At 45.6% G+C, this 6,894-nt stretch overlaps 1 pseudogene; it reads left to right on the plus strand.

The window, feature by feature from the left end:
- Window positions 1-4,472: 4,472 nt before the first annotated feature.
- On the plus strand, window positions 4,473-5,844 carry LOC122137578 (annotated as a pseudogene).
- Window positions 5,845-6,894: the final 1,050 nt, after the last annotated feature.

Genomic DNA, 6,894 nt, shown 5'->3' on the forward strand with positions numbered 1-6,894 from the left:
CCGTCTGATGCTTTTGCACTGCCGTAGTTTTTACCTTTATAGCGACGTTCAGCTGTTCGTGCGAGTGATGAATCTCATAAACCCTAAATTTCCCATCGCGCCGAGGGGGGCAGCCGGGGCGCGTGTACGCTGCATACCTCTCTTATGAAGAACATGTGAAAAATTAAGACTTGCCAGCCACCCAATTTGATTACAACAGAGAGAACACAACTGGGTCCCCAAACACCGTCATCAATTGCACTGTGTTCAGTTGTAAACCATTTTAAACAACTGCTTTTAGCCAGTTAGGGTTCGTAGCAGTTATGTCGGACACAATCCAAAGAAGCCAAGGCCATTCTGTGTCTCCCAGACCCGAATTTAATTTGCAACACCAGTGGCGACCCAATACAAAACAGATAATTTTACCGTAAGCTGCATAAGAACCTACCCACATACAATTTTTATATAAACTGTTTGGTAATCCTTATTACTGGATGTACTAATGTGAATTTGAACTCTATAACAAGCAATCTGCACATATTTGGTGACCATTATTTCTGAAACGATGAGTTTCTATGTGCATTATAAACGGTACTTTGTCAGATACATTCCTCGTAATAAATTTGAAATTTAAATGCAAGTACATTAATAATGTCTATATCGTTTCAGAAATATAGTAACCAAAATATTTTGCCGATTACAGTTTTATAGTTCATATGCTTGTTTTAAATGTCTTCTACTTTCTAAAGTGTAAAAGATATATATATATCTATATAGGTATAGAGTTATAATGCATGCTGTCCTGTGGTTCTAATTCTCTCATGAGATCTCTACAATATATATGAGTCGCGATATCGGAAAGGCTTCAATAGTCCGTGTTAATCAATTGTTTTGAATGAATAATTAATATGTTTCTTTAATATCTACCAAAGCTGAGTGGCTAGTGGCTAAAACAATGCTATAACTGCAATTATCATACAAATAAGATGGACACAAGTACATTTATTTTCAGCTTAATTCCATCATCTATTTATTTAAAATGTGTGCATAGTTATATTTATCCATTATCACATTCTCAGTGGCTATTGAAATTTGCCTCCTTTTTAAAGTTGATGGCCTTAAAATGATCCCAATGTGAGCCTGCTAACATATCTGTCCTTCACTATTAGGTTCCAACTATTAGGAAGTGGAAAACTAGTTTACAACATAATGTGTTTATATTCGTTCCATCACATAGAGTTGTTGAATTCTAATTCGAACGCACCTCCTGTGTTGTTCGTGCATGGGCGTGAGTGCGTGTATGGAGTGGCAGATGCCAACTGTGACGGCGGCACACAGTGAGCAGATTGTACAGGATACCTCCTCGTAAATACCACCCTGGGCACAGTCGCCCATGGATCGCTGCCATTGATTTGCTGACCTTTTTGCCCGCTGCCCCTCTCTCTCTGCTGCAGACCGCCACCTTGACTCCATATTGTCTTTCGCCCAACTGTTGCCTCTGCCCCTACTGCGACCGGGGTTAAAAACGTCTTGACTTCCCTAAAGGAAAACACATCAGTACCGTCACGAGAAAAAAACGAGGAGAACTCTTTGCCTGCCCGCTGTGCAGCTACACATTTGTTAAGAATCCGCACTCATCTGGAGAAGCATAGGGCCACACACAAGCCAGGACGAGATCAGTGAAGCCGCACTTCCCTCTGCTCACTCTCTCACCCCCTCTCCGCCTTCACTCTAGCTCTGTATCTAAGGTGAGCCTGTATATTCCCCGGAGACAAGTTATCATTTTGATTGTCAATCCATTATTAAGTTTTTTCATGGCAATTTTGAAGAATGCCAGATCTTTTAATGTTATAATAGCCTTAATTGAGGTCTAAATGGTTTTTTTGATGGCCCTGCTCTGTATATGATTCTGCAGTCTTATATTCACGATAGAATGACTATGTTAATTTCCAATTTTTCGAAATTTGCTCCGCTCTTTTAGGTGTTTTCTTTTTATGTTCTTTAAAAATCAGTTTGTCTGCGGTACACGAGTAACACATCATCATTTTCCATGTGTGTAAATGATAAAACGGAGCCGAGCCACTCTGCGGTTTTTTTTCTCTCTCTTAACAGCTCTTTGTTAGCCTGATTTACACACATTAATATTGGTGTTGTTGTTGCTGGTCGTGTCTAATATAAGACACATTCCCCTCTATAAACAAGCAGATACACTGGGTCCTCTACTTGCAAATAAGCAGGTAAAAAGCAAAGTGTCCCACGCTGCTCTCCTCTAGAGACGAGGAACCCACTTAAAAACTTAGCTTTACAACTCAAAGCGCAGTGATGCCACATCAGAATTGCATACTGGAATCATACCAGTATGCTGTACAGCAGCTCTTTTATCGTCCTCAGACACAACGTTCTGACAGCCACAGTACTGATTTGATACACGACGAGTTTGCCAGTATCTTCACCTATGCCACAGGCTGCTCATAAACATGAACCAATTGCCCATTCTGGACCTGACCTCTCCTAATCCACAAATTACTTCCGATTATTGTTGGTCTTTGTTTGTGCGCTTCAATCTTGAAAGACTTTCCTGGTGAAAATTTGCTGTTTTCTGAAAATCGCAAGGTGGCCTGTGAAATCAGGATCCCGTGATGTTGCGAGTAATAGCACTCTAACAACGTGTGTACATGACTATCTGTTTACGGGGGGGGGATACTTGCTAAGCCCCAAATCATGCAAATCCCCGAAATCAATGCCCCGCCCACATCATGCTTTGACATACTGAGCGCAAGATTGCACACACCGGGTGGAAACATACCAAAAAAAACTCCTCCTCTCCTCTTGCTGCTGCCAGTCACAATGAGGCACTACAGAATGACTGTATCACCTCGAGGGTGATGGTGGGACTACAAACCTGCCTCCATCCTCAGAGGGGAAAGATGGGGGCGTACGCATCTGTTTGCTGGTTGTTTCATGCTACTCAGCACAATATGAGCGAATGGTGGGACCGCTCCCCATCAAAAACCGTGGCCCTCCCGGCTCCCTGCTTGATGTTTGAAGGTTGCCTCTGTTTGAAACAATCCAGCCCTTTTCCCTGTGCTTTATGCCATCTGTTCTCCAATGGATGCAAGGCCTCTCTCCTCTCCCCCACCATTGTCCGGAAGCCGAATCATTGTCGGCGCTCACAGGCCTTTTGTGTTCCGGTACTGCCCGTTCGACCTACTCACCTCCCACCTCTGAATTAGATTGGCTCTGCGCTGGTGCTCTCTCTGCTTCGCTGCACTGTCGCCCGTATTGGGTTGGTGTTATTGGTTGTTATATTTGATTTTTCGAGGCCTCTGCTTTGAATTGCCTATGCGATGTGTCGCAGTGCTCATGTTCTAACTTTGAACAGCAAATGAAGTGTGCCTGCCTACGAGCTGCATTCAACCATTCTTAAAGAGACCTTTGAGGCCTTTAAACAGTCTACAAATTTGTGTCCAATGATGACATTGCGTATAGTTTCGAGCGACCCCCTGTTTTGCATAATGAACTCGTTGCACAGGTTCTGAACGATGTGTTTGGGTTAATAAGGCTTGATTCATTTGGCAGATTAGATGCTAATTAGATGAAGTGGAGCATTTCTGCCTCCCTAAGAGGAAAAAGTCTTAAAATAGGAATTTCTTTTTGTCTCTTTTTCTTTCCGCTGCCAGTGCAGCGTTTCGGGCTCTAGGTCAGGAAATGAAAAGGTATGAGATGCTCTGTTTATCACTGCTCAAAATGCCACCAACCCCAAAGCAAGATGTTGCTTTACAAGGGGGCCATTTGGTTCCCGTCATGAAGTAATACCCTGAAATCTTGGCCTGTGTGTGGTGTTGTGCCAAGAGAATCTCATGTTGTCTATTTTTCTCATCCAGCAGCACCAGATACTCACCAGAGTTCTGGCAACCGCAAGTTTTCAAATGGCACGGAGTGTGGGCAAGTGCCTTCAAATACAAACACCATCTAAGACACATCACCTCTGATACACAAGTGGTACGTCTTTTTTTCTTTCTTCAGAACTCGTTGCCTTAGATTAAGACTGTTCTTGAGTCTGCAATCAAGAATGCATTGGTTCGTTCTTTGTAATCTCTTCATTAAATAATTTTTTATTAGAATGAAAATCGAGGCACACCCTCATTACTTTAAGAAATTGCAATCCATGTGGGCAACTAAGAACATCTCTCACTTCCTTGATGTGATTCAAATTCTCTTAGGTGAGAGGCCATACGAATGTCCAAGAACTGTAAGAAGAGATTCTCGCACTCCGGGTCCTACAGTTCACCAACATAGCATAATAATCATCGGACTGATCGCCAATCAATGGCAGGGTGAGGAACAACTGAAGACGGTTTCACTCCTACTCTGCGAAGCGTCCTCTCCCCTACAAACAACTTCCTATCATCAAAGCTACGACACAAACTGGAGAATGGCAGAAACCCCCGTCGGTCTGCAGCCATTCCCACCACCTCACATCAAATCCGACCATGGACTCAACGACTGAAGCTGATGATTGCCTCCTCATTGCTACGGTAACGGGCAGCCCCTTCCTAAATGGTGGTGTGAAGGGAGGCAGCCCACTGGGTGTTTCATTAACTCCCCCACAGTCCCCGTCAGCACCTGGTATGGGATGGAGGGGGCAAATCTGGGATCCACCTGGGAAACCACCTGATCGATGTGACAGATGGTCCCGGCAGATCGTGGGACAACCAGTTTGTCGACAAAGATGGACTGCAACCAGAGGAGATCTCCAAGTTGAAGGCTACTGAAGTAGTTGGGTTCCCCACATAGAGGACAAAGCAAGTGCTCACCTCTCCTCGGTGGACCCCAAACACACTTCCCACTCATCAATCACAACGGTGCCGACCAAGGCAACATTACTATACAACCTTGAGAGTTCAACGAAGCCAACCTCCTCAGGCTTGACTCGACGCTAAGAGGCAAATTAGCATATCAAAAAGAGAAGCAATTCATAATGCTAGATATAGGGATAGAGGAACAAACGCACGAGAATATATTAATGTTACACCCTTTCTCCTCCAGTAATGCAAGAGACTTCCCGGGCGCCCTTCCCCTGCACCAGCACGAGCGCTACCTTGCAAATGAAATGACGGAATCAAGGCCGTACTTCGCCCCCCTCAGACACAGCCGAGCAACAAAAATGGCTTGTTTTTGCTGATAACACGGCCTCTTGCACCCTATATCCCTCATCCTGAAAGGGTGTCAACATCCTACTCAGGGCCTACAGGACCACATGTCAGTGCTGAGAGCTTATTTCGCCATGAATATGGAGCCCAACTCAAAGAACTACTGAATCTCATAGCGGGCGGCGGCTATTCTCACAGAGTTTCCTGAAAGGTGGTTTGGGAGCAGAGGAAAGTCTTTCAGTACTCAAACTCCAGGACTCCTCCTTTAGACAGTAACCATGTGGAGTCTGGTCCATCCGGTCTCTTGTTCACAAACGCCACGTACAGACTCGTTAGTCATGCCTGTCCCGATGTCCCGTGGTCAAGGTACTGACCGCATCACATCCCCCTCCATTCCCTGGCCTCATCACAAACCTTAACACCTTTGACTCCCCAACTCAGGCTGCTCCAAGAACCCTCTCACTTCTCAACCAAAGCCCTGGGGATAGCTGGACCACTTACAGAAGGCAACACGCCATCTCCTCTCAACTTGCATCCCCTCTCCAAAAACTCCCACACTAGCTCTTACCACCCCAACTCTTCAACTGAGGCCTGCAGGCTGAACCTCGTGACCTCTAAATTGCAAGCTCCTGAAGGACCAAAGCCAACAAATCTTGCGGTGAAAATGCCGACCCAAGCTAACAGCACCCCACTGACTCAAACCACATCTTGACCCCGGGATGCATGCAGACGATCCGCTCAACTTGGCTATTCTGTCAAGAAGGAGTTTGGCAACCCCAAGAGCAAACAGCAATCGTGGAAAAAGCTCGGCCCAAGTTGGGTCTGAACCCCTTTTGCTGCCTAACCCCTTAACCTCCTTTGCCACCCACAAAATGCTTTCCGCCCCTACGTTTATGCCCCCGTACAAGCCAGTCTCTCTCCCTGGGCTGAGATCCTACCCAAGCCTCACCAGATAACTTTGTCTTGCCCGCCAATGTCCTACACGTTGCGGCGGGTGCGCCACTTCGCCGAGATGGCGCAGAGGAAGAGAAAATACCAGCGAAGCCATGGTTCAGGTAATAACGGACTCACGTTTCTAACCCGTCAGGCCTTGTGTTTCCTTTTTTTCTGTCTCCTCTGGGGTGGTGCTCGGCTTCATCCACTAATTAAAAGCCTCTCAGCGCGGGAGAGGGGAGCTCACCTCAGACGCCCACGGCTGAGGCGATGAACTAGAACCGTGTTCCTGGGTAGATGTCGTGCCTCTAGTGCCATACACCATATTTTTTTAGGTGGTGTCGGTTTATGTTTGCCCAGTCTTGAGTGGCGCATCCAGATACCGAGAGGTGGGAAAACGTCAAAGTGTCAGGTGTCGGCGTTCTAGCGTAGAATGTGCCTGTGCGCCGCTGCCTTTTTCCATCTCAGGGTGTGAGAAGCATCACAGACTAGAGATCAGGTGAACCTGAACTTCATCTCTTTATTTCTACCCTTTTTCTTTTTCTTCCGTTTTTTCCCCTACATTTTCTACATCGGAAAAGCTGAAATGGAGCTTGAGATAAAGATAATAATGCACCTCCCCTGTTCTTACAGCTCAGCGCGAGGGCTGTAGTTAACATCGGGGACAACCATCTGATAAAAAAGTTTAATAATGGTTTCCTATTCTAAGGTATTAATGATATTTAAAATACAGCTAATGGCATTAGCTCAAATTGAAGTGCGGAACGTAGCACAAGCTTTTTAAAGGAGGTGCACAGAATCATGGTCCCCCCCCCCCCAAAGTTCCAAC

Source organism: Cyprinus carpio, chromosome B6 (assembly GCF_018340385.1).
Source record: "Cyprinus carpio isolate SPL01 chromosome B6, ASM1834038v1, whole genome shotgun sequence".
Taxonomy (NCBI): domain Eukaryota; kingdom Metazoa; phylum Chordata; class Actinopteri; order Cypriniformes; family Cyprinidae; genus Cyprinus; species Cyprinus carpio.